General features: G+C 45.9%; 1 long non-coding RNA gene across 2 annotated transcripts; it reads left to right on the forward strand.

Moving 5' to 3' along the window:
• The first annotated feature begins 1,141 nt into the window (after positions 1–1,141).
• Positions 1,142–27,462, forward strand: LOC119147431. 2 transcript variants are annotated; one of them, XR_005104028.1, is made up of 5 exons: positions 1,142–12,738; positions 14,200–14,453; positions 20,140–20,274; positions 26,332–26,616; positions 27,234–27,462. It is a non-coding gene; the product is annotated as an uncharacterized LOC119147431 (long non-coding RNA). The 2 variants fall into 2 exon arrangements; XR_005104027.1 differs by having other exon boundaries at positions 1,142–14,453.
• The last annotated feature ends 22 nt before the right edge of the window (positions 27,463–27,484 follow it).

A 27,484-nucleotide genomic window follows, 5' to 3' on the forward strand; every position in this document is an offset into this window, starting at 1 on the left:
GTGGAGAGGGAGCATGTGAGCAGTGGGACAGGTAACTGCGAGTGTTGTGTCCCCAAGGGTTTCCAGTGGCCCCGGTATAAGGAACACAGAGCACTGGGACCCCAGTTGCTTTTTCTGTCTCAGCCAGCACTTAAATGCCAGCATAATAACAAACACAATGCATTATTTAAAAGCTACTGTGTTTGACCCTATAAGGAGCTTTTCAGTCACCTGAACGTCAAGGAGGAAGATGTTGCTATTTCACTGGTGGCTGGTGGGTTAACCTCCTTCTCATTTACAGCATGACCCAAGGTGAGAGGCAAAGAGCTGCTGAGATGAGCGTGTGTGTGTATGCACAAGGGGACGGGTATGAAATCATTGTAGTCACCCACGTGGGGCAACCCATGGAGCTGATGCTCTGGACTGGGAAAGCCAACTGAAAGGAAGGATCAGTCCCCAGGGAAGGAATGCAAGTTTAGGAGCAGTAGCTCTTAAAAGCTGTTCTCAGCCTGTGCTGTTCAGACCTATCAAGCTGAGTTTATTTGTTTGTTGGTAGTTATTAGGGCTGGCACTGAGATGCCACCAAGGCCTATGTATCTGCCCATCTCTCAGCGCTACAGGCCACAGTCTAGGGCTACAGTGCCCAGGGGGGCTGGACGTGTGCTGGGGCTGGGCCCCGTGCGGTCTGCTCAGAGGCATCTGATCATTTGGTCCTCACTGTCTGGAGCTGCTTCTCAGCAGTCATGGGCTTTTTAATGCTTGTTTACCAAGCTGCAAACCCTCCTTGCTTGCTGACTGCTGTTAGCAAATTAAATGTTTCCAACATCCTATCCTGTTCTCTGGCTTCAGAAGAGACATTTTCTTTCTCACAAACTTTCAGTGAAACCTCTTGCAAGGCTTCAAGTCATTATCTGCGAGTCACTGTTAGAACAAGGTTGTGAGCAGTAGCAAAAGTCAGAAACTAGGATCTCTCTGTAAGCAAAAATCCTCAATCACTTTATAAACAACCAGTGGTATATGTCTATATCTAGCAAATGTTGTTTTGGAGATCAGAAAAGGTCACCAGTTGCAGTGGTGGCATTTCACCCCTTATGACCTCATTAGAGGTTTTTCCGAAGTTGCTAGTTTTACTTATTTAACAATGAGACTGATTTTTTTCCCGTCTGCACAAAATAAGAGGCAAAGCATCCTTTGCAGCATGAGATGTACTGTATTAGGAGGAGAGGTACTTACTGCTTAGATGCTTTTCACATTCAAAGCACCTGAAAGGTGGTACATAGTAAAAGTGAGAATTAAGCTGATGGATGTATTGGTGATGTGTGGGTGTTTTACTGGGCAGGGCCCTTAACTCAGGTGCTGGGAGTTGTGATCACAGCCAGCTTTGGATGGAGGTACAAAGCAGGTACATTAAGGGAGACTGGCTGTGGTTTGGGAGCTGGAAGCTGTGCTCCCAGCCCAGCTGAAAGCTGTGGAATCCCCTGAGGATGCTCAGCGTGTGGGTACTCCTGCCTTGCTGTGTGGAAAGGGAGTCTGGCACTGAGCAGATGGTGCGGGCACACCACGCACCTGTTGCATGGGTGAGAGGAGGCTTCACACCATGTTCAGGTGTCACTGGGTGCTCGCTTGAGCAGAACATCACTGGCTTTCTGTTCTGGGTAATGGGTGTGGAATTATTCAAGATTAGGCTGTTAAATACTTGGAGCTGTCTTGGTAACAAGCTGTGATTTTTATTATTCTTCACTCCATGGTGACTTTTGATAGCTCTGAGTAAAGTACCCACAATAGTCAACAGCACGTGATGAGGAGAGGGCTGAGGGCCATTCATTTTCACTGATGGGAAGTTTGGAAATGCCTCTTAGGCAGCTTGATATTTTTAGCACCTGCAAGATAGGCATATTTGCAATTCCCTCTTTTATCTGTACTGTGGAAGGACCAAAAAGTCCCAACTATGGTCTTGTCTTTGTAAATGCCACAAATAATTTATTTCATCTCTCCTATACTGATGCTGCTGCTGTATCCTGATTCCCTGCTACTGCCAGTCTAAGCAAGGCTGCCAGGATACACCTGAATGAAAAGTTACCTAAATCTAGCTAGAATGGACTCTGTCTCAGCGTGCAGTAGACAAAAAGTGAAATTTCCCAAGCACTTGAGGAGCAGCTGCAATGTTTTTGATGCATATCTAGGCACATAACTCAGACTGAAACTTAACAGCAAGGCTTAGTCTCCTCACAAGAGCCTTTTAAAACTTGTTCTCAGAATCCAATATGGATTACAAATCATTAGAACAGATGAGGAGGGATCCAGAATGGATGAGGTACTGGTAAAACTAGATTAGTTAGAATATAGAAGAGATCTAAAAGCAGGAACAGCTAGGGAGATTATTAGCTCAAGAAGATGAGATTAGATAGAGCAGCTCTTCTTTTGCTACCCTGGCTTTCCTGTTCAGTCTCCCAGCCAAAACCAGCTTGTGCAACAATGCCAAAAACCAAAACATTCTTCCTCTAGGCTTGAAAATCTGGCAGCATTTGAATTTGTCCAGAACTCTGCCTCCATCCCAGCCTGCCTGTCTATACAGAGATGGAAAAAGGGGAGGAAGGCAAGGGCTAGCGGTTAGCAAGGGCTCTGGTCCGAGTTCTTTTCTAGAGTTGGGTGTGATGGGTGGATTCTTGCAGAGCTCATCAACTTTAGTTCTCTAGAGCTAAAGAAGAGGGAGAGAGCCCAGGCAAAATCACTCAGTGCTTGGTTTTATTTATATTTCTGCTCCACACCAGCAGTTGCTGGAGGAGTTGACCCTTTGGGTATCTTGCTTATTGTTCCTGGAGGTTTTTAATGTTTGCTTTTCCAGAAGCAATAATTCCAATGGATGGAAATGCAGTTACAGCTTCTTAGAGCAATTAACTCATTTGCTTTGGTCCACACTGCTGGATATTACTGCTAACTGGAAAATGTCATCCATTTGTTTATATTAAGGAAGAAAAGTGAGAGATTTGCAAAGAGAAGGCTGCAGTGAGATTGTTTGGTCCTAGTGGGCCTTAAACTATTCATCTAACAGGAGTGAGTTGAGCGCTTGCAGGCTCCACATGTAAACCGTGTAATCACCTTGTTAACACACTTTCCAGCAGTAACTTCCCTGACTCTTGCCTGCTTTGGAATATTCATGTGCTCATGCATCATTTTAATGAACTTATCAACACATTCATAAGCTATTAATTAAACATTTATTAGTAATTATGTTTTGGGATCGCCCGATGCATAACTCCTGGTGTTATAAATATGACATCTCACCCCTGCATTTCACCAGCCCAGTCCACAGGGTGAGAAAGACACAGCTGAAAGATGCAAGGCTCGTTCTCCCCCATCCTACCCAGCCTGCACCCGTATCTGGCTCAGCTCTTACTAATCGGTGTATTCTGCTTCCCTGGACATTGTGGAAATGAGCTGGTAGGAGAAAGCAGAATTCACTGGGTGATGGCCCACATTACCAAGGCAAATGCATGTTGTGGGGCAGCAGCGTGGATAGCCATGGCAGATTCTCGCTGCAAATGTTACAGGGATTTCCAGATGAGAATTAACGGACTTCCCTTGGCTAGCGTAGAAGAAAATGTTCTACGTGTGGTTGTTTATTATTTCTGTTACAGTCACTGTACTTGCTTATTGCTTCCATCTGTTGGCATCAAACTATTGGCTCTTGTCTTATCACTGGGATGTAAACCCTTCACAGGCAGGGAGCATGGTTTGGCGAGAGGCATAACAGAAGCGCCCAAGAAATTTAGGTGCTTAAAGACTGGGATGCTTTGGAATCTGTTCCAGAGAGGAACTCAGGTACTTTATTCCCGGCGGTTTCATTCAAGAAGAAATATGTTTGTTGGCCAAAAATATTAAGTGCATCAATTTTTGCCCTTCAAGCCTTGAGAAGTCGTTGCTCCAGACCATCGTATCTCCAGTTGGTGCCTCAGGAGATCATTAGCTTTGTTGTATGGTGTTCCTGGGGAACTGATTGACCCAGACCACATCCTGCTTAAAGAATACTTAAACTCCTACTTGGGCATAATTTGTTTTGCTTATTCTTCTTTGCTGCCCCTCCTCTTGTCTGCTGCCAGATTAGACAGGACAGGATCAAGCAGGCCAACTGGGAGATCCAGAATCATCATTAAAAATAAAGCTCCTGTCTTCCCTGTTCTCCAGGCCATGTCTGGATCCACCAACATTGTTACTCAAAGGAGTGCAGACAGATTTAGAGCACACCATGGGACCCGCTGGTGGCTAGTAGCCCCACAAACAAAACTCTCTTTATCTACTGCAGGCAAGCACTGGCTCTCCACTGGCACCAGGAACCCACTGGATAATCCCGTGCAGGTGGCCTCAGCTTTGATGCTTTTACGTGGCAATTTGGATGAATTGGCAGGAACGGGAGATGCTGCACTAGGTCGTGTGCTGTTTTATAAATTTTAATCCTCGCTTTGAATTTTCCAGCAGAATGGATTTTGCTCTACCTCTGGGCTGGAGGGAAACTTCTCTTCGTTACCCTGGAAACGTGAAGACGACAGATCCATCGTTCATCAGCGAGAGGGAGAAGATGAGAGGGAAATAGATGACAAAAAAGTATGGGCAGGGGGAAAGACCAAGGGAGTAGAAGAGTCTTTCAGAGGAGCCATCTTCACCTACTGCATCAAGGCTGGGAGCCTGGAGTGCTCAGGCTATCACCAGTGGTCAGGATTTCCCAGCACTTCATCAGACCTCCCATAGCAGAAGACTTGCTGGAGCAATTTTGCTTAATTTTGACAATAAAGCAATGGGTGATGGATTAATGTTAATATCTCCTTGCTCACTTCCCAGCTCTGGCAGCCTCGAATCAGCTCCCGCTTTACATATTTAATCTTCTACCTCCTTTAAACCTGGGATGTTGCTATGCAGAGGACACCTGAAGGTCAAAGAGCCGCTCGGTGACGGAATGGCCAAGCTGCAGGACAAGAGCAAGTGTTCCTATACTATAGACGAGAACAGGAGGAATCCAGACATACCCGCTTGGACACCACCTCCCCTTCACAGGGAGCCCATGAGGACATCAAGGCAATTCACCTGATTAAAGTCAGGCATATGTTTACATCTCCTGCTTAATTGGCTTTGTGAAGAAGCCAGTAAGTTATTCTTGTCCAAGCAGCCACAGAAGAAGCTGTAACACCCAGTGTGGGCAAATACACACAAAGCACAGAAGGGTAGCGTAGGGATCAGACTCCAAATGCCCATGCTACTCTTGCAAGCAGCTGGAAATCAAATATGCCCTTGGCTACAGGTGAAGTCAGAAAGGACATGCTGGCTGTCCCATCCCTGGAGCTTCAGAGCACAGCAGAGGAGTTGCCTTTTCTGCATTGTGGAGTCTGGCATAAGAGCTGGTGGCAACCTGAAGCTCACCCTGGGTCTGTGCAGTGGCATACCTCCATCAAGATACATATTCACACTGCAGAGTTTAAACTTAGGACAGCAATCTACACTCAGCTCTTGCGTTACTTGGTGTTACCATGTGTCCTGGAGGGTATAGGGCAAGGAAGTCCACAGTGCCAGACTCCCATCTTTTTACTGTGTTAACTGAGAGCTCTGGAGAACATAAACCACTCTTCGGTGTCTTGGTGAGGTCTGAGCTACAGTTAAAGGGAAAAGAAAGCAGATTTCTGCCCTTCCCACTGAACTTCAAGGAGTTAGACTCAAGAATTATTTTTTTTCCTGCTGGAAATTTGAGCGAAGAGCAGGTGAGAAAGGACACTTAAAGTCAGGATATTTAGTTCCTGCCCCCTGTAAGATCCCTGTGCTCACCTCCTGTTTCCATGCCTTGATGATATTACTCCCCCTCCTGCACTTTGTCTCCCTGCCACCCTCCAAAGCACCAGCTCATGTTAATCTTCTCTCTCCTTGCTGAGTTGCGAAGTGCTTAAAGGCAAGGGCTCCATTTTCCTGCCCTGATAAAGTCCCCTGTGCTCTAATGGCGCCATGCAAATAAATACATGATAATAAGCAGTAGCCTCTCATCCACACTGCTCCCAGGGCCACAGAGAGCCTGGGGCTTACCCCAGAGTTTGCAGGAGTGCCAAGGAGAAGTTATGTTCCCCTTGCCCTGTGAGGCTCCGTCCTCCTCCGTCTGTTCTCCTCACTACCTCGCTGTGCTCCTCCCTGGTCCCCTAGTATTGCCTTCATGTCTCCAAGTTTCTACTTGTCATAGCCCCGTGTCCCTCTATTCACTACCACCATGGACCTCCCAGCACTGCAGTTCTGTTCACAGCCTCAGTTCGCCTCTAAAGCAAGCCTGAGGAAGAAAAGAAAATGGAAAGGAAGTACTTTCCTTGAAGCAAGAAGATAACCAGCGTGAGCCAGGTAAAAGTTGTTGATTTTGTCAATATTCGAGGAACTGTATCTACTAAGACATGTAGGCTGCCATCGGAGGCGGAGAGCTGAGCTGGCTGGATTTTAACTTGCCACTGCCATCTGCGGGGCTGTTGTTGCTAGTAGCAAAGCCAGGCCATCTCAGGAGGATACTGATCTATGTTACAGTAATTATCCTCTTCCCCAAGGAAGTTTGCAGTCCCTTTTCCCTCCCTCACCCTGTTGCTGGAGCAGTGTCAGTGTAGCTGCCAGGCAGAGTAGTGGCAGCAAGAGACAAGTGTAGCAAACAGTATTTGACAGTGTGTTTTGGATGCATTTCAGGTGAAAGCACAAAAAACCCAAGCGTGTTTGATCCTGGCTGTACCTGCCTTCCATATTCATGTTTGTGCGCCTCCATGTCATTATGAGATTAAAGCATCATTAAGCACACAACGAAAGCCTTTGATAACACTCTGCCCCGTGCTCCTCCTTGCCTTTCTTTTTTGCATTTCTCCCGCCCGTCCTATTTCTTTTTTTTTTTTTTTCCCTAGTCTTTTTCCCCCTTCCTTCTTTCTTCTCCCCAGTCATTTCAGGGATGCTTTGGAGTAATACCTCACTGAGATACGATACAGTTGAAAGGACTGTATTCTGACTATCCTTTATACCAGTGTGTATATCAGTTTTAGCGTAACAGACTGGAGGCAGTGGCATCCAGTGCAAATCTGTGCCGCTGTATCCAGGTCCACAGAGGCTCTGCCAGCCTGGGAGAGCAGAGGACATGCTGCAGCTAAGTTGGTGCAAAGAGGGTGGGGAACACAACCAGGTCCCCAGTGTAGAGTTCTGGTGTAAATCCAGGAGTTACGCAACTGACATTGGGGAAGCTGGTTCAGATTTACACCAGGGTATTAGTGATCAGTATCTGGTATTCAGCACCTGCTTTGCAACCCTGCTACTGAGAGCTGCAGAGTTTCAAGCAGCCGCTGTAGAATGCTAGTAGTATTTTTAATAAGGGTGCTGAGACCAATCTACTCCTGTATGGCAAACGTGACAGCAATTTAGATTGAAAGCCTCTGTTTTCCAGGCAGACGCTCAGCCAGTTAGTGCAAACAAAAAGGCACTTGTAACTCCAGTTCTTTAATCTTACTCTTTGCTTCATGATAGATAAGGCGTCTTGACATCAAATTGCACTAATGCGGTCCTCTGAAGATTAGCACTGTGGACAATGCTTGTCGTCTGGCTTTCCCTGATATGTTTTCTGAGTGTAGCAAGGTCCAGTGGTCAAAGCAGGGATGCTGGTATGGAAAATGGGCTGTTCTCGTACTCTCCCTGCCTCTGACTTCTAGTCTGCCAGCAGCTGACCTTGCCTCTTGGTTTTTGCAGTTGTAAAATGGGCATAATAGAGACTAATTGCTGATGGATGGGGGGGTGGGGCAGGGCTGGGAGAGCTGGTTGGGGGATGGCTAATGATTATTGGCTTGAAAATTACAGAGGAGAGAGGGGAAGAAACAGAAGGAAGGTTTTGCAGTGAGTGTGGGATGCAGGAGCTGCTTCTCTAGAGATCTCAGAGCTTTTTTCTACAGATGGTCTCATTCCTCTCATTTGAACAAAGGGGCAAAAAAATAAAAGGTCAAGCAGTTTGCCCAAGGTCATATGAGAAGTCTGGGAATGAACCCAAGTGTTGCAGGTGCTGCCAGCCTGCTGTAACCAGTGGGTTGTGTTGCCTGTTCACAGGCTGTAAAAGCTGTTGATGCAGACAGAAACCCCACCATGTGTTTCAGTTCCCAGTACCATGCATTGGGCAGAGTTGGGAGTCACTTCAGCAGACCCAGAGAAGCATTTGAGGGGGATGCAATGGCTGCACAGCAGCTCTGGTTCTGTGTATTATCCAGTGTAATTATCCAAGGACCATAACGCCTGGGCTAAATTCTGTTGCTAGTTTCTCTCCAAGTAAAGCCAGAGCAGCCTGTGGGGGGGGGATGCAGACTTGCTGGGATGGGTGTGAGAAAATGACAGGAGCCTGGAGCCACTGTGATCCTCCCAGGCTCTGCAGCAGGAAAGAGTCCACCTTCCTAAGGACTCTTTCAAGTACCCCAGGCATAAAAAACAGCCTGAAGTCCACCTGGATCTGCCATGAGTCTGTGGTTGAACCTCTGCTGAGCCCAAAGCCCTGGGCTTTGCTTTTGTTGGTCACTCACACCACCGGAACAAAGTGGTTGGGCTCAGCCCTCACCCTGAATGGGGCTGCATGAGTGCTCCTCCGTCCCATGGCTCACATCCACCCTCCAGAGAAGCTTCACTGCTTCCACGGAGGTGGGCCTGTCCTAGTACATCAACCCACCTGCTTGGCATTGAGTGATTTAGCACTGAAAATGAAGGGGACTCACCTGGACTGTCCTGCAGCTCCCAAACATCCCATGCTGTGCATGGTGCCGCAGAGTCTCCCTTCTGCTCGGTGCAGAGGGACCGTACCCTGACCGCACTGCTGGGCCAAAATGCAGCATCAGGGAGGGGCAGGTATGAGTACTGCTCTGACACCACACTGCAGTCATCCATGACTCCATCAGCACCAGAGGAGATGGGACATGCGGGAGCAATGTCAGCCCAGCAGGGAGCTCACAGCAGCCTCTCTGAGATCAAACTGTAGAAGACTGGGTAAAATGGACAGGAGAACAGAAGAAAGGAGGAAGATGTCTCAAGTCAATTGCACCAAGAAAAACTCTGCATGAGGTGAAGGAACTTCACAGCAGAGCCAAGGCAGAACAGGCAGCTGAAGTCGAGAAGCAAATTTGAGCCCTGAGGCCAGGAGCAGCAACCAGCCCTGCATGAGCAGCCACAAAAGGAAGGTCCCATCAAGTGGTGCCCTGCCACGGAGAGGTGGGGAAGGCAGTGGGTTAAACATGCAGGCCTGGGACCGTGCTGCAGGTGTTAGATCCTGACAGTTCCCTGCTGTGGCTTCCTCTGGAGAGGCCTTGCTCAGCCAGCTCTTGGTGGATGAAAACAGCAGTGGATAGACAGTGAGGGCTCAGTAGCCTCACAGGTACTGCTGCTTACCCAGCAGCAAAGACTGCTGGATAAAACACCTCTGAAGTGAGGAACCTCTCTGCACACTGCGGATGCAGGGAGCTCAGAGGTGTCTTTTAGACTGACTATGTCCTGAAAGTTTGCAGTTATTAATTCTTTGCCTGGGCAATGCAGGCAGGCCACAGACTGGGGCAGCTGTAGCCAAATCCTCATTGCCCTGACTGGGGCAAATCCCCAGTGCCCTGGCGTTGATAGCTTTGTGTGTGAGTGAGGGCAGTCTGGGGCCAGGCCCTGCTTGCCCCTCTCCCTGGCTGCCAGGCTTCCAGGGACGGGAGCAGCTCTGTTCCTGCCTGCAGGGACCATCTGTGGGCATGTAGCTATTGCCAGGCAGGCGGTACCAAAGGATTCCTGTGCTAGCAAGAGTCTTTTGTTGCTGTTGTTTCAAAGTCTTTGAAATGCATGTTTTGTTTCCTTGTTCTGACATGACAAAGGACTATTTTAATTGCTGTGTATTAAATCTGTTCATGGGGGAAAAAATGAAGGACTGCTTTAGCCTGCTGTTCTTGGGGAGCTGGTCTGTTATCAATAGCCTCTTTCTACCAGAGTTCAGCAGGCGATGGCTTCAGCCTCGTCAGAGTCAGTGGTGGCATATTCCCCAGCCTATATTCCCTGGGTGTGGATGTTCAGCCTCAAAGGAGGATATATAGCAATGCAAAGGGCTGATTCTTCCCTCCTGTCCCTCCCCTCCTCCTGACAGCTTGAAGATCCCTGACTTAGGGTACTTCCCTTTCAAATATTTTCATGCCAATATAAACAGAGCTGCCCAGCTCCTGGTATTCTGGTGTGCAGGACCCTTGTGCCAGGCTACAAAGCAGGACAGGCCAGTGACACCAAGCTGTCCCTGGGAAACGTGGTTTTGCAGCACTTTCCCTTGGCTACGACAGAGCTCTAGCTCTGTCCGACGCTGGGACTGCCCACACCTGATCGAGCTGGCCGGAAGATTGCAGGGGCAGGGAGAGAGGTGGGTGTTGCGGTGGAGCTTGCGAGGCAAGGGACCAAGAGAGTGACTCAATATGTGAAACCTGACAGCTCTGTGTCAAGGTCTGGCCACAGCACAGAGCCACGGAGGGGAACGAGGCTCATCAAATTGAGCCTGGGAAGGTTTCCAAAACCTTGTCTTCACAAGCCAACAGTGTGCAGGTTTGCATAAATATCTCTAAAATTCATCAAACAGTTCAAATGAAATACACTAAGGAAGGAACTATTTCTGCATTTAAATCCACACACAGTTACTCCTCTGTCTTTGAAATCCAGCGATGCCCGCCCCTCCATCAGCCTAGGAGCAAGGTACATTCCAGATGGTTCCCCCATCCTAAAAAACTGCACTGCACAGCCGATTAAATTCTGCTTGTTGTAATTAAGCCTGACACAATTAGCTGTCAAGCAGGGCACTCATCTGTTTTATGTTGCAATCTCTTCAACAGGCGAGGCTGCTAGACAAGATTGTCACTTTTCGAAAAGATTTTCATTAGTTACCCTGGGCTCTGTGTCAGGCTATGAAATATAAAAATGTGCTCTGTAGCCAAGTCAGGGAAATTCTCATTTAATGGTCCACACAGTATTATGAAAGTAATGTACTCTGAAAATGAATGCATTTTGGAACATTTCGGAAGAAATGTAATTTGTCTGCTAAGTAATAACTGCATGTTCATGAATTTACTGATTTTTTTCAATATGCCTTTCGTAAAGTTGAAAAGACTTGTTCTGACCTAAAATGAGAGGAAGAGAAACTGTTGATTTTAATGTTACTCCTTCCTCCCTCCCTCTCCCCCTCCCTCTTTCTTTCATTCTTTCTTTGTTTTCCATCACTTCCGTGCACCCTCAGTATAAGAACCAGGCACTGTCTGATAAAAGTGGAAGCTTGGCAGAGAAGAAATACGCAGCCAAAATGGAAAAGACAGAAAATAATTGCGGTCGGTGAGGAATGAGGGAGCTCCATCTTTCTGTGTCTTTAAGAACAAAGAGCAAGAAATCCCCTGTTGCTCCTCACAGTTCAACAACCAGCATCTGTCAGTGGAGATGCAATTACAGTTTTCCTGTTTTGGTGGGACTTTGAATTTTCTGCATTGCTAAGTCAGAGGCTAAGGGGGGGTCAAACACACAGAGTTGCGGGTGCTTCTCGCCACCAAAATTCAGACTTGCAATCAGAAAATAAGGAAGAATTCCAGGCTGGCAGAGCCTTCTCCTTTCCTTATAAATACATCTGGACTGTAGGACAAATGCTTTGACCCTCTCTGTCTGGTGCATTGCCTCTCTCTGCTCCAGTTCACTCCAGTGCTGAAGCATTCGTGACTCTGGGTTCAGATGTGATGGTCTAAACTGGGGATCATGCACAGCCAGGGAGATGGGGGCAGAGCTGAACGGCCATGGAAATGCTGCCTGAGCTTTCCATCAGAAGAGAAGTGGTGTTGAGTTACTGGGTTGAATCAGGCAGGAATTTGGTAGGGGGCAGAGAGGAAAATGAAAAACCAGATAAGTGGAAACCAAGTTGGGAAAAAAAGAGGAAAATAGGTGAGGAATTACAGTGAGAATTGGGACTGTAGTCACAACTGGCATGAGTGAGCTCAGCAAGCTTCTGCATTTACTTAAGATGTGATTTTGATGGTTGCAGGATGACACGGTCCAGACCTGGGTGAAGCTGAAGCAGTGTTGTCACTGCATCCTGCCAAGCCATGGTTAGAAATTATTCTCCTCTGATCTGTTATTACCCCCACACTTGTGTATTTACGTGGCCCTGTGTGGCCTTGAACAGGAACAAGTAAAGAGTGGCATATATTACTGTCTTGATATATCTGTACAAATTGGGCTTGTCAGTTTATACGTTGAGATGAAATATAGTTTTCAGATCATAAGAAGTTATGTGCTGAAGTCTGAACCCTGCTGCGACAAGCATTACCCAGCTTTGTTTGCTGCCTGTTACTGGCCATTAACTCCCCAGGCAGACTCTCTTATTCAGAATTCAAGTGAATTTAATCAGGCTTCGTTTACCCTCCTTGGGAAGGAATAAAGTTCATCCAAATTAACACCACTTATCTCCAAATAGAAGCACCCCTACATGAGGTTCAGTGTGCATTTCAATGATTTGTCTTTTATGGCACACCTTCTCCACACTCAGATTTCCTTTGCAGTCAGACCTTTTCTTGAAAAAGGCTCTCACTTTCCCAGAGCAGTTCTGGAAGTTGTCTCATTCCTTCCCTGGGTGTCTGCACAGGGCTGGGAGCTTGGGGCTGAAGTGGAGCCTGGTCCATTAGCATTCCACCACAGAAGGAGGTCAAGAAAAACTCATCCAGAAGCATGAGGAAGGAGCAAATAAAAGCAGAGCGGGTGAGCTGAAAAAATTGTCTCTTAATTGAGCTGGGTGAGAAGGACTAGTGGTGATTGCAAGGCTTGTAGGTCTTTGTTTATGAGAGCTGCCTTCCTGCGATCTGTCTCCATGGGATAGAAGCATCCAAGCTACCTTGAGAGAGCGTCATGCAGGGAGGAGCTGAACCAGAGTGGCTGTATGCAAAACATGTGGGGTGCATGGCTGTGTGCGCGCTGCTCCAGTGCTGTTTCCAAACACTGCCAGCACTTTTGGTCCAAAAAGCAGAGTACTAGGGCTTTTCCTCTCCAGCATGTTCCCTTCCTTCAGCCAGGGCAGGATCACCATGGAGTAGCACAGAACAAAGGGAGAGCTTGCCCTCATACCCCAGATGCTGATTTTTAAAGATGGTCACATACACCATAGTGTGCATGGATGGGGCAGAGCAATGTGGAGTCACAGATCGTTTGCCATGATGACAACCTTCATAAACAGAGTAAATCTAACATGTCTGAGATAGGAGAGACCCAGGGTGTCTGTGCTGGAGAGCTCAGCTGCATGTGCATGGGAGCTGTTTGACCAGGTCTCTGGACATCTGCTCTCCACCCTGAGCTACTGCTCCAGCCCAGCTGCCAAAGCTTTACCATCCCAGAGAAATGGCTAGCATCCTTTTTTATGCTGGGATGAAATGCCTGGGCAGAAAGAGAGGGTCTGTGCAAGAGACACAGATGGATAGCAGCTCTGCTCCAAGTCCTCTAGCTATCTCTTGAGCAAGCGGTGATCAGTCTGGCGGATGCTGCCCTCAGCACCCAGCTTCCCCCGCAAGCTGCTTGCTCCATGTAGGTCCGGGGCTCGCCGTGTGGCTTGGCTGACGCGGGCACCCAGGGGGATGCTGGCTTTGCTGCTGCAAGTGGCCAGCACGTAGTGGGTACATGCTAGCAGGGGCTCTTGGCTTGCTGCAACTCGCTGCTTTATTGCAAATAGCTTTGGCTGTAGCTGCTGTGATAACAGTAAAACCCAACCCCCCAAAATCCCTTCCTGCTCCATTCTCTAGCTGTATCTGCTGCTGGCAGAAGCTGTGCCAGCACCAGGTGCAAGGGGCTGCTCAATGAAGGGTACAATGAACCCCAGGTCTGATTTTTTTGTGTCTGTTTAACACTTTCCTCCCTCCATTACTATTTGTCAGTGGGAATCCCTCCCTTCCTGGGTCATCAAAGTGAGGGGTATTTTCCCATTTTGTGAGTGTCTTAACGCTGGGACAAGAGTCAGGAAGAGGTCAATGAACGAAAAAGGTCCCCAGGTGCCTCCCTTTTCCCCACACCGCTGCTGCTCACCACAGGCTGGGATGAACAGGCAGCTCCATTTAGGTTCGTGCTTGCATTTGGTTTGGGACATCACATAAGTGGAGGCCTCAGCATTTACACCTGTGCTTGAGTTGAAGCCCATGTGTAAGGAGACTCACAGCCTTTTTTGTTCCTCCTCAGCATCTGTCTGATGAGAGCCAAAGAGTCCTGCCAGTCTCATCCAGTTTGTCGCACTGAGCTGTTGACCGCTGCACATCTCTGCGCTGGTCACAACTCCCTGATGCATTCAGAGCCTTCATTAGGTTTCACCGAAACCCCACATTGGCAAAGGTTTTTCTGGAGCGACCTCCTACACATCACAAACCACAGGTATCACCCCAGTTCTCCAAAAATAACCTGAAGGGATGGAAGAGAAGCTCTCTGTTGTCTTTCAGGTAAGTGAATTTAAATACATAACTCTGACAGTTTCAATTATTATTCTTTTAACCGCACTACAAGAGAAGAAAAAAAAAGAGATTTATCACAAAAGATTGTTTGGGGGGAAAGGGGGGTAGGACGGGGGAACTCTAGAATGTTTTATTTATGGGAAAACTGCAAATTACCTTAATCAATTCCTTTACTAAGCTGTGTCAGCTACTAAAACATTGTTCTTTGTGGGTGAATAACTTTTAATTTGAGTGTTCTAGTATTCAGCAGAGTGAGGTAATGGATTAGCAATTGCCTGTATTGTAAATGTCATCTTGGCATAATTAGGGTGATTATTGTTAACCAGTGGAGTTTAGTATTTATCTGTCACTGGGTGAGAGAATATAACAAAGCCCCAATTAGTTATAAATGGTGGTGGGTGGCGGGAATGGAACACAGCCTCTGAAACGCTATTTTTGTTTTAAATTTGTTTCAGTGGTGTTTATTTGGTTTTAACATCCACATTAAAGTGATCTCCCCCTGACAAGAGGGATAGTAAATCACGTGCACACGTAGGTGCCATGTGTGTCAGGGCAGGAATTACAGCAGAGAAGGCAACGTGAGCAGGAGCACCACTCCAGTTTACTGCACAAAGCACAGGTTGCTGCCTGCCTGTTCTGAAGCAGGTAAATTGTCTTCCACTGTGCCCAGCTGGGAATACGTGCGATCCCTGAATCTGTCTGGTATTGCAGGCTCAAGAAAGCGAAAAAAGATGTGAGAAAAGCTTTTTTAACTGACTCCATCCTGATTTCTCCTTTCCTGATCCACTCACCTTTGTCCCTTTGCCCTCAGAGTTGTATTTGCCCTTTAAATGGGCCAAGTGAATGTTTGATCTGTGGTAACAGTCACTCCCTGAGAAATGGGAGCAGAGGAGTAGTAGAAGTTCACATCAGTAGAAAAGGGATGCTAAGTTGCTGGCAGATAAACATTCCTCCAGGTGACAGCTGTCTCTGACTGTGGTGCTTCTGCTAGCTCCAGTTCCCAAACATGTGCACCCCTTGGTTGCAGTGCAGTTTAGGTGGCCTTTCCAAATCCAGCAGTGCAGTCAGTAAGCACCTGACTGGACTGCACCCGCTGTGTCATCTCTGAAGGACACCAGCATACCCAGACTCAGCACCAATGTCAAGTTTTAAGTCTTAATTCCCATTTAGGCTCCTCGCTGCCCATTCATTTCTAACAGCACCCTGTTTCTGATAGTCAAATGGGTACTTTAAGGGGAAGTGGTCTGAGTTCAGCTCTGCAAGGGAAGGGATGCAAAACCTTATTACAGGCAGCTATGGAACAATGTCCGCACTGGAAGCATCATCTCCTTTCCCCCCAGGGCAGTCGCAGCTGGCTCAAGGCACCAGGGTTAATGTCCTTTGCGAATACTTATCCAGCCTAATAGAACTGGGGATATTGCTATCACTCACAGATATTTCAAATCCTTCCTCTTAATCCTGACAAGCTCTTGCCCTTAATAACTTCAGTGGGACTTTTGCCAGAGCAAAGACTGTCAAGTCAGATTCTCAAATTAAATGAAAAGAAAAGCAGGAAGGGAAGTTCAAGGTGAGGGTTTTTTCCTTGGTGCTCTTTATGGATGTTCATAGCTGGAAACTTTTTCTTTTCCCCTTCTGATTATCTAAATGATGGATGAGTCAAACGTCCTGAGAAATATTTCCAGATCCAGACACAAATGACAGAGGATGAACTGAGCAAAGCCATCAGGGGCTGAGAAAAGACAGAGAAAGAAGTCTTAGAGAGCTGATAGGGAAATAAAACTCAGTGGAAAGAAAGAGGTTTCGGAGGAAAGCAGGGATCACGTATACTTTATGAAGCTTGCACATGGAAAGAGTTTATGTGTTTTTAAATAATGGATATTTAGGTATATTTAGGTACATTGTAATCATTCATTGGTTTAGGCTATCTCGGACAACAGGTTGCTTGTGGCCACAGTGTACTACATGGTAGTTTTCAAATTCTTTGGAAACCTTTTGCAGTGCTCCATCTCCTGTGACACAGATTATCTCAGCTTTCTTTAAAAATGAGAGGAACATTTCTATGCTCTCTGTGGCAGAAAACCTAGAAAACGTGAAGCTGAGAGCCACAAAGCAAATAAAGATCCAGTTCTTGTTTTAAGACATTCTCTGATTGCTGGAGACACTCCTACTCTAGGGAGGGAAGAGGCTTGATCGATGGTTTGTGGGGTTTAGGGCAGGTGGTGTTGATAAGTGATGAGCTTTTGTCAGGGTATGAGCCACAGGAGACAATGAGCAGCAAGAACAGAAGATTTGAGCTGCTCTTAGGAAGAGCTGGCATTTTCCTGCACCTTTTAAAAGTAGGCACAAGATGCCATGGGATCCCTCCATGCACCAGCTGAGCAACAGGACAGACCTTTCTCTGCCCAGCATAGCCTTGTCTAGCCCAGCACCATGTGAAGTTTGGCAAACTAATATCCCTCTGGGGAGGTAGTATCCCTCCAGGTCCAACCTCACCCTGAACAGTTTGTTTTCCCCCAGTGTGCAGAGACTCACCTTTTCACCCAGGGAAGGAACTGATGTCGCCACCTGAAAATCTGCAACATCTCTGGGAGGATCTGTGAGCCTGTGGCCGCAGCAGGGCACGACTGCAGCAGCCAGAAGCTTGCCAGTAAAAATAGGTTTTGACCTGGTTTTGGAGTGGGTGCGACCTGGATTTACGTATTGCTTCCATTGTAAACTATATAAAGCTGGTAAATACTCCATAAGCCTAACTTAGATCCTGATTGTACCTGAAACGAGCCCATAAATCCAATGTACTTTTTTGCAAATGCAGCCAAATTTCTGCTATTATTTATTTAGATGCATCTGGGAGCTTACAAATTTGCAAAGATTTGCCAGCACAAATATTTTTCAAAAAAGCATTTCCCCACTTCTTTGTAAATATTCTGCCTCCAGCCTTTGTGGGAAAAAAGATGTTTTGGCCAAAGTAGGAAAAAATAAAAATCTATAAGCATTTTATAGAACTTGTCAAATACAATTTTAGTTTAGTTTTACAGAGGAGCAGGACTTCCTATTCTCTTCAGCGTCAATGGGAAGGTCAATATTACTTCTATAAAACCTTCAGCAGCAAGGCTTCTTACATGGGTATGTCCACTTTCCATGGAGAGTCAATAGATATGCTCACAGCAATTCATGAACAGAATAGGAGGGATCAAAAGGGAATTTTTGAGAGGTTGAGTTCGCTTGTATGAACTGAAGCAGAAACTGATTCCTTAAAGGCTTGATCCAGCCCCTACTGGGAGATACGAAATTGCTTCAACAGAAGCAGGACCTGACCTTCACCAAGAGACAAGCCAGGACCTGAAGGAGCCCTAACGGCTTAACACAGGCACCGACATGCCAGCAGCCACCTCCTCACCCTGCCTTTGGATTGCAGTCAGTCCCTGGGAGAAAATAGAAATTCATCATAATGAACAGATCAGGGAAGCTCAGCTCAGTAGCACTATTTAACACCTGATAATCCCTCATCCCAATTTGCTCCAGTTTATTAGACATCCCTGGAAACAAGCGTGATGGAAATACCATGGAAAGATGACAGCAAGCAGAGCTGTCAATTCATGGCCTCTCCATCAATGGATTCTTCATGGAGAACAAAGCTGGCACCTCCCTCTCCTCTTCCCAGCTTCATGTCAAGAGAATGGAGGCATCCCCATGCTGCAGCCAAGAGGGGCACTTCTTGATCAGGTCTGGAAACAAAATCAAGCCAGCCATGTCCACAAGTGTCAGCGCCAACAATCCTCCCGTAGTAACGGGAAAAATCCCAGTATGGGCGGAAAAGGGCAGATTAAACTGGCTGAACTAAGCTGCTTGTATCTGAAGACACCAGAGGGAAGTGTTACTTCCCTCCCCCCAGCCCTTATGCTTCAGCATTGCCACTTGGCTCAGATAATTTACTTTTAATAGTCTAGTTACAAATGAGATTACAAAGGAAGCACGTGACTCAGAACAGGGATTTCTGAGTCACATTCCCATTTCCCCCTCATGCCTCCTAGGCCTCTAATAAACTACAAAGAGACATTAAGAAAACACTAAGAACTCTTCATCTGCTGAGATTCGGGAACTGGTACAGTGAGCAGGCAATAATGGATTCCGTGTATTTGTAATATGTCCCTGCGGCAGCAACTAAACAAGGGAGACGGGAAGTTCAAGTGCTCAGGACAGAGGCTGCCCAATCAGCTGGCCAGCTGTGGGTAGAAAGCAGATGAGCAGTGTCTGAGGCTGGGTGAACACGCCTTTCCCAGACAGTCTTTCAGGAGGCTTTCACCTGTACCCGTGCCTCACTCCCTGGGAAGCCCAAGGGGAATGAAGTAGTTGTCATCTGTGCTTTGAGACATTTTCTGCATCACCCCCCAACATGTACTGTATCGCTTGAGCCAGGTTAAATCACACCATGCAAATGGGAAGAGAAAAGGGGCCACGTCCTATCTCTGCCTGTGACGTCCCTGACTGTAACACCAGTTCAGCAGACAACTGCAGGTAATGGGAAAATCAAGCAGAGGTTAAAAACATATACATAGAACTAATTACAGAAAGAGAGCTAAGCCCAGGGTGGATGAGAGCCCTTGATAAAGGAAATGGCTTCACCAGGTAAATGGAGCAGTTGGCCTCAATGGCTTGGGTTATTTTTTTTTTTTTCTTCATGTAGGTCAGATGTCTTCCCGAGGGGGTTTCTCTTAACCTCCCTCTTAGGATCTCAATTACACACTCAACACAGATTAACAACAACAACAGTTAGAGCAAAAGAAACCTCAGTGGAAAACACAGTGCACTTAGACCAGAACAAATAGCAAAGGGTTCACGGGGAAGGAAAATCAATGTGGCTGATATTTATTACACTCTTTATGAAGGTAGATGGGACTCAACCAGAGTCCTTTTAGAGTTCTGTTCTGCTTGGGTTTTGCCATAAACAAAAATGATGAGTCCAGCCCTTCATTACAGCTTTGTGCCCAGCACATTTTAATTAGGATTAGGAAAACAGACAGGGAGGGAAAAAAAGCAGGAGAAAAATAAAGAAAAAGAAAAGAGGTGAGGAAAAGCTCAAGCTAATTCATAGTTTTGTATCAGTTCTGTTCAGGCTTCTCTTGGATCTTCCAAAAGCAACATCCCTTTTCATTCAGCTTGGATAGTTGCTGTTCAAACAGGCTTTTGAACACCACACATGAAGAGAAAATAAACAACCATGAGCAGGGAGGGGAAAGGGGGAAAAAAAGAAGGCAAACAATGCAATATGTGTAGAATCTAACACAACACAGCATTCCACACTGGGAGGCAAAGACCAGTGATGGTGACTGTAATTCAGCACGAGTGGGAACAAAGTAGAAAAAGGGCAGAGGAAAAGCATGTTGTGAGTAATCAACAACTTGCTTTCACCCACTTGCCTCTCAGCATACACACACACAGAGCGAGGTGTGCACAGACACGCTTAGGGTAGGAGCACACAGGAATGCTCCTCTGCGTGTGCACTCACACTTGCAGAGCCATAGCCATGATCTGTGTGAGGGATTGCATGGCCGAGACCATGGCAAGGGGCACAGGAGCGCGCACCAGGTTGGCTGATGGAAGCAGTTTCTCACTTACTCTGCCCCATGCTGGCCTGCTTGCACACAAAGTCCAATATGTGTGTGTTTGTGCGCAGGTGTCTGTGGAGACCCACAAAATGTGTTCTCCCTGCTTGATCCATCCTATTACATGACTGACGGTGCTCGGACATGGTGGAGATTGATAGCATTGAGATCGGACTCTGGTCAAGGAATTTGAAATCTGATTTGAGGTGAGTCCTGCTTCAGGTATAGCTCAAAAATCAAATTATTTTAGTTGTGGCAGGGAGGGGGAAGAGAAACAGAGTAGGTGAAATAATAGCTAGTGTCTAGCTAAGATAAGCCAGGCAAGACAAAATATTAATTCTGATTCTGTTAGCACACCAAACAGAGAGACACGTAATTCCATCCACCTGTCCAAATCAGAGAAAATTGCTGTCACCAGTGGTGCATAAATCAGGGATGATAAATCATTAAAACCAAGTAGAAATGGTAACGTCCCACCGTTTGATGCCATTGATAATAAACCTGTCTGGGAAAGGGAGATCCTCTGAGTTTAGGGGCTCACATTTATTTGCAAATGAAGGCACAGGTAGGCTTTGAAGCTCTCCTAAGGTTCACAAGCCTCACTGATAGCAGAGGGCATGTCCAATCCAGACTGTATGTTGACATCTTGTATTACTCCATCGCACAGGCATAACACCAGGCTGAATTTGAGCCATCTCCTCAAGCTCATGGCTCTGTCCATCCACTTGCTCCAAAGGGTGGATGGGATGACTTCAGACCTGGAGGAGACCTGAAGATAAAGCCCTGCCCTGCTGTGCTCTGCTTGCTCCCAGCTCTGCCAGTGATATGCTGTGTCATCTTGAGCAGTCACTATGGCTAGACACATCCCCTTCCATATCAGATGGCTCATACAGGTGTCCTCATTAACCTCGTTAACTACTGAGCCAAAAGGATCACACATGTCTGCTGATGAGATTCACTTTGAGTCTTGGAGTGTGTGTATTGCTCCATCAGCCCACAGTATTCCATCCAACATGATCAAAAGTCTCTTTCCAACATTTGCCAGCACAGCAGGGGTAAAAAGGGATTGAACTGGGTTCAGTGCTTGCAAGAGAGAGGTGTTGCAGTTGAGGCACAGTGAGTTCAAGTCAGGATTGCGAGGAAACTATTCCCTACTCTGTGAAATTAGTGCATCTCAGAAAAAGGGCACAGCCAGTTTATGGAGCATCCTTGGTTTGACATTTTCCCTGCTGCTGCAATCACTTTGGGCTACCGTGGAGGAGTAGGGCTGTAACCACCGCCACACACAAAACAAAGACAGGAGAAAAATCTCCTGGTTTAGGGAAGTAGGGAAACCTTTGGCTCAAGCTGCGTCTTTGCAGGAGCTGGCAAAAGCTGCAGCTTTCTGCAGCCACCTGGAGCTTAATTGCCACTTAAAGGAATTATCTTCTGCCTTCATCCCTAAGAAAAGCAACTGTTTGTATGGAGCAGACAGACAGATAGGGAAGGACACTGGAAACTGTTTTGTAGACCTGCTTCCTCTCCTTTCCCCATGTTCAGTGTGAAAGAAAATAGAAACAAAATTCAGCCAACAGCGAGAGAAAGCAGAAGAGGTGCTGGGCAGAGTGTGAGCCTCCAGACGCTGGAATAAGAGAGAACAGACACCTCCAAGCATCCCCGGTCTTGTTTTCCTCCCTCAAGCAACTGCCGTTGGTGGCTGGAACACATTCCTGCTGGACTGGTGGACTGGCCCTGTGTCTCGCCAAAGACTCCCTTCTTATGTCACACCTCAGCATAGCTTTTGCTGCTTTTGGCATTACTGTAATTCATGTTTTTAGGGAGTTCTCCCAGCATTTGATAACCCAATGCTTTCACTGGGATTTTGTCAGGAAGACTATTTCTTCTCTCCTTAAAGGAAAAAAAGAACCCCTTTTTTCTTTCATATATACCAGGAATAACTCCTTGCTGAAATAAGCTACTCACTATGGGGAGAAAGGCACTGCACTGACAGACTTTAAAACTGACAACTTACTATTAAACTACAAAAAAAGTCACCACCCCAGTGATGATGGAGGCTTAGCAGCAGGAGACTCTTTCAGCATCCTTTTGCTGTGCTAAAAGCTTCAGGGGAAGTTACAAGAAACCAGAACTGGGCAGGTCTAGCCTCATGCACCCAGAGCTTAAACTAGCCCTGGCTTAAACCCTGAATTGTCGCTTTTTTTACCCTCTTAATTGTCATACAGTCTTGCCTCATAACGTTATGTCCAGACTCCTTTCTGAACATCTCTCTGAGCACTTGGTACTGAGGCATCCAGGCCTTTCTACCACGCTGCAGCTGTGGATAACTGGCTAGCTGAAAAAGTTCACATAGACATAGCCAGCTGGCTGGACAAAAATGCACATCGCTCTCAGCTTATCTGAAGTAAAGCAAAAATACACTATCCCTGGCTGTTCTTGTTACACAGTAACAGGAAGATTGTGGTGGAAAAAGAATGTTGCAGGTGGGAACAGATAACTACAGAAGAGAAACTAGGGGCGGGCTTGGTATTTAGGCAACTAACCAATAATGAGCTTAACTTTTGTAATATGTATGAGCTAATTATAACAAGGCATAAAAGGTGACTGTAAGGTACAATAAACGAAGTCTGCTGATCACTCATATTGAGCGACTGTGTCTTCCCTCCGTCGCGACATGCAGCGATCTGGAAGGATGCCCCACATTCTTCCTTTTTTTCTTCTTTTGTTCCTAATATTAATGTCTCATTAGTCTATGGGTGTTTCTGCTTGCTCAGAGCTCTAGCCCACATCTACATTATATCCCTGTCTCTTTGTTTTCACGCAAGCATCTCTGTATGCATCAATCCAGGTACGTTACCTGTTGCATCCTCAGCATTTGGCTTTCAAGCACTTGGTTTTAGCAGCACTAAAATAATCCAGACCCTCTCCCATACCACCACGTTCTCCAGTTTGCAATCAGGAAGTATTGCCAAAGGCTTTATATTTTAAAAATCTGTTGTGCCTTTTTTCACAATGAAATATTTTAACCTCAAACCATCCAGCATTACCTGCACATACCCTGAGGGGCAGAGTAGACAGTGGGAAAGTCCTCAAACTATTAGCATAAAAAGGGATTGATTGAAGGACAGCACTGGGTCAGTAAGACATGTCCTAGGCATTCATATCCCAAACAGGTAAGGCTGTCAATTTGGAAGAATCAGTCTTTTAGGAAATAATACATTTCCTGGAGTAACTGCTTCCCTGGTCAAAAAGCTTCATACCTAGTAGTTTCTTGCTTTCATTTTCTTGTCCCTGATCATCAGCTCACATATATTTTCATCTCTTTACAGGAGTCAATAGAGATACACGTGCTTATGTGAGCTAAAGATCTGGTCCAAGTCTTGGTCTGTATTACAAACAAGTTTCAAAGAGATTCTTGGCAAATGAAGAAGGAAAATAAGTCTTTTTGTACTCTGAAATTTCCCAGAAATAAAACAAATGCACAGTCAAAACTATTCAAATGACATTTCAGGAGATCAGTCATAGAATCTATTAATGCATTTCTTTTTAAACAGATGGAGTTTGCAAATTTACTTTGAGCTTATAGGCTAACCCGTTCTATTGCTATCATGGCCAAACCTGATTTCTGACATAAAACCCAGCTCTGTGTTCCTAAGAGTCTCCAAGCTGAAATGGATAGGATTCTGCCCAATATAGGTAGGGTTTAATTAGAAGAATAACTTAATGACAATCTTATCAAGGTTGTATCAGCTTTTGAAGCCACGTCACATGCATATTCAAGTAAGTCAGACATATATCCACTGAAAATGGCTCAATTTTCTGGAAGATCAGAATCAAGTGTAGGGTCTCACATCTATACTCACATAAAGCAGTGCCAAACCCTGGGGAAAGCTGTTCTGAAATCAGTGTGACTACTCGCTCAGTAAAGCTCTGCACAGTCCAGTCCACAGCAGTTATAGCTAAAGGTTGTAGCTACAAGCTTGGGCCTGATGCCCCACTGCATAGTGTGAATGGTAAATGACAATTATTCCCACTGATAAGGCTCTTGCCTAAAGAATTTTATTCTTCTAAAAACAAATAACTGCCCCCCATCTTCTTGTATTGCTAGAGCAGAAAATGTCTCTGCAGTTGTGATTCTCTCTTGACTCTGTATTTGGTGGCCCTGTTACACCCACCTCAACACAGGCTTTATTCTCGGGTGCATTGGGATCATTTGCAGGCAGTGAGTAAAGAGCAGTGATGCTGCTGAGACTCTCCAAGGAGCTTGACAAATTAACTTTAGCTGGTTCCCTAGGATTACATATACTTTGCAGTCCAGTGCTGCTCATGACTGCATATAGTGCATTCTTGCAGAGAGCTGGGGTTGGGCTGGGACCCAGTTACTTCTCATTTCTGCTTTCTCTTTGCTTCCAAGCTCACCCATGCCAAATTCATTGACATGGATGAAATAAGCCTGCGGTACATGGCAGACACAGTTACGGAGGCTGTGAGCAATGAGTAAGCCGGAGCTTTTGTTTGTGTATCAACAGCACAACTGTCAAGTGCATCCTGGCTGCAGGCATTTATTCCAGGTGATGCTGTAAAGAACAGAAACAAGACAGCAAGACGTTGCATGCCACATAGGGTCTGCAGTGCCAGTGATGAGAAAGCTCTCACAAATTAAGCACAGCTGACCTGCCGGAATAAGCCTAAGCAAGAATAGGCCATAATAATTACAGCTCTTTGAAAGCTTCTGTTTCATTAGAGAGACTTTAATAGCTTTATAAAATCAGGAAAGTATTTTAACAGTTTACAGATGGGAACATAAAGACTCTGATGGGTAGTGGCTGGCACATTCAGATGCTGGTTGAGATCCGCGCATGCTTTGTTGCTAATAATCCAGCAAAGGGTGATTGTGCATGTCTCAGGCTGAACATCTACAAGTTAAAGCAACCATAGACGGGGGCCACTTGTGAAAGTCTTGCCCAATTAACTTCCTGAGGATCCCACAGAAAATCAGTGGCAGAGAAATAGAAACCAGGGTTGCTGACCACACTGCTCCCCTAGCTCTTCTCCCCAGGAGACTGATTGCAGGCCAAGCTCTGTGGTATTCAGATGTCAGACTCTAGCGAGTCCCTTGAAAGAAAGGAGTAGAGACAAACAATTATCCAGCTTTGAGAAAACTCTCACCTTTGAAATGCTCTCCGTACATGTTATTACCATGTTTGCCTGGTTGCCAGCAAGATTTGTACTTGAATAATGGCTTTGCCCCCCTGCCCCCAAATCCCATTGACTTAAGGGTTTAGTTTGTGTCTTCTCCTCCTCCTCTTTGTTTTAATTAAGATGCATTTTGCTAATTATCCAAAGGGAAACATGAACAACAGATTAAAAACTGAATTATGTAAGAAGCAGGGGTAACTGAGATTTAAGGGAAGGGGCTGATGTGGCTGTGCTCTTATTCAGACATTGCACTTTTCCAGTGACTTTCATCCAGGGAGTCAAATTTGCTGCTCAGACATTAACTAACCCTCTCACTTTCCCCATGAAGAGTTTCCCATGAGCAACAGGCTCCCTTGGCCAGCTGCACAATGGCACAGAGCAGCTCAGAAACCTGCCTGCAGGAACAGAGCATGGCACAGTTTCCTATTAGATCCGTTGGGAAGGGTTATGGCTTCGTTCTGACCATCTGACTGAACACACCAAGAGTGGAAGTATGACAGTATTTTCCTTATCTACTGAAAGGTCTTCTGTGCATCCTAGGAAATATCTGGCCCTGACCACTGCTGGTGAGAAGGCAACAAATTTGACATACATCAGGGAAATCAGAATAGTTGTTGCTAAGGTCTGTCCTCCCATGCGCTCAATCCTGCTGCTGTACGTTGTGAACACAGAGAAACAGGAGCAAGTTTAAGTGACTCCAAAACCAGGCTTAGTACTTCATATTCATCATTTTGATTCTGAAAATGCTAGCGAGAGCAAGGCTCATTTGTTGATGTCTGTTTGATGGGGTTTATTTGTTTGAAAAGGCTAATCAGCTACCAGGATGCAGAGGCAATTGCTTAAATGTAAAGGAAAAGGAAGAAACTGTTCAAAGCTATTCAGATGAGGTTTGCGTTTTGATGTCGGTGTGCAGCCAGCTGACAAATGCTGAGCCACAGTCTGGTGTAAATCCAGATGAATTCCATTAGAATCAACAGACTTGCTTCCAATTTATTCTGATGTAACAGAGAGTATGATATTTCCATTCACGTTTACATTAGATTTGTTTCCTGTTTTCCATAATTCAGGCAGTTTCCATTGTGTACAAAACCAGCCTCGGCCAGATCTTGATCTCATTTGCATTGGATGAAAACAATTGTTTCAAATGGAGCTATGCTGGATTTATAATTGCATAAATGAGAGCAGAATCTGATCTATTCCAAGGGAGGATTTCCCAGGGTGTTGCCGTGTGAGAACACCCCTGCCATGGTGAAGTGATCAGGTGCTTTGCCATCGATTTTAATGGAGAATTTTCATCTAAGTTCTGGACTGGAGCCCTAAGCTTGACAGCTGCTGCTTCACCCACACCAAAGGTATAGAAGCCCCTCTTCCCTTCAGAAGATGATCTAACAAGCCAACACTTGCACCATCTCATGACCTAACATATGAATACCATGCGTTAGCTTAGAAGAAAGTCAGGAACAGAATGAGCTTAGCCCTGCCTGGCAGAAGTCTTCCTCAAAAGATACATTGGCCCTGATACATTTCATTTGTCACATACATTGTGTATAAACCCAAGTTCTCCATGTTGCCTTTTCCTTCCTACAGAGCTTCCTCCCTTGAGGCCCTTCCAACTCGCCTTGTTCAGTTGTAACTGGAAACATTAGGAGCAATACAATGGTTCTCTGGCACATGAGGCTGTCTGTTTTGGTGTTCATGCTGCTAGGAATAGATTGGGTTATTACTAATAAGTAATAAGAGGGTTATTCACAGCAACATGTGCAATCAAATGGATTTACTCCTCCCCATTGAAGCTGCTTATTTCACTGCTAGCAGGAAAATAAGGCTATTTAGAGTCATGTGTGGTAGTTGCAAAGGTTTTTCTGAGTAGATACACAAGCTATGTTGCCATAGCTTCTAGGAGGACTTTGAACTCACCTCATCCATCTGGCTTCACAACTTCTCACTCTTATTTCTTACTGTCTTCTAGAAGCCACCATTGCGATGGGATATGAACAGACGTTGCTGACTCTGGATCTTACAAGGTACTGTACAAGCTCAGCCAACCCTTAAAACACTGGCCTCCTAACTGCCAGCTGTAACACTTTATAAACATGGATATTCCACCCCAGTTCTCAACGATAAGTTTTGCTGTGAAAACATGCAGTTTGATTCTTTGTTACCCAAGGCCTGGGGAAGTGCAAAGCTGATACGCAGTAAAAAAAGCTCCATCACCATCAT

The sequence above is a fragment of the Falco rusticolus genome, chromosome 4 (genome assembly GCF_015220075.1).
Source record: "Falco rusticolus isolate bFalRus1 chromosome 4, bFalRus1.pri, whole genome shotgun sequence".
NCBI lineage: Eukaryota > Metazoa > Chordata > Aves > Falconiformes > Falconidae > Falco > Falco rusticolus.